General features: G+C 63.7%; 1 protein-coding gene across 1 annotated transcript in view; it reads right to left on the bottom strand.

The window, feature by feature from the left end:
- ST6GALNAC3 (ST6 N-acetylgalactosaminide alpha-2,6-sialyltransferase 3) overlaps positions 1-314 on the bottom strand; it is a 462,398-nt gene that overhangs the window by 340,218 nt on the left and 121,866 nt on the right. The gene's annotated exons all lie outside the window — the stretch shown is intronic.

Below are 314 nucleotides of genomic sequence, written 5' to 3'. Positions count from 1 at the left end.
TGAAGCCTGCCTACACTGACCCAGGCCAGCAGGCAGGGATGCTCTAGCAGCTTCCCAGAGGCTGCCAAACCACCCTTCTCCCCAGCCAGCCAGCTGGCAACTGTCAGCAGTGGCTGGCAGGGTGGGGGATAGACCTCCCCCCCACCCGACTACCCCTCCCTGTGGTCTCAGTGGCAACCAAGCCAGGCCAGGTCTGCATGGCAGGGGGAGCTCTCTTGCCCCCATCCCCCAAACAAGCCACTTGACAACAGCAACCTCCTAGCTGCTGCACCTGGTGGAGCTGGGGCAGGAGGGAGGAGGTAAATGGAGCCCCT

This window comes from Gavialis gangeticus, unplaced genomic scaffold (genome assembly GCF_001723915.1).
Source record: "Gavialis gangeticus isolate Ggan-Ray unplaced genomic scaffold, GavGan_comp1, whole genome shotgun sequence".
Classification (NCBI taxonomy): domain Eukaryota; kingdom Metazoa; phylum Chordata; order Crocodylia; family Gavialidae; genus Gavialis; species Gavialis gangeticus.
This window is presented reverse-complemented; position numbering and strand designations above follow the sequence as displayed.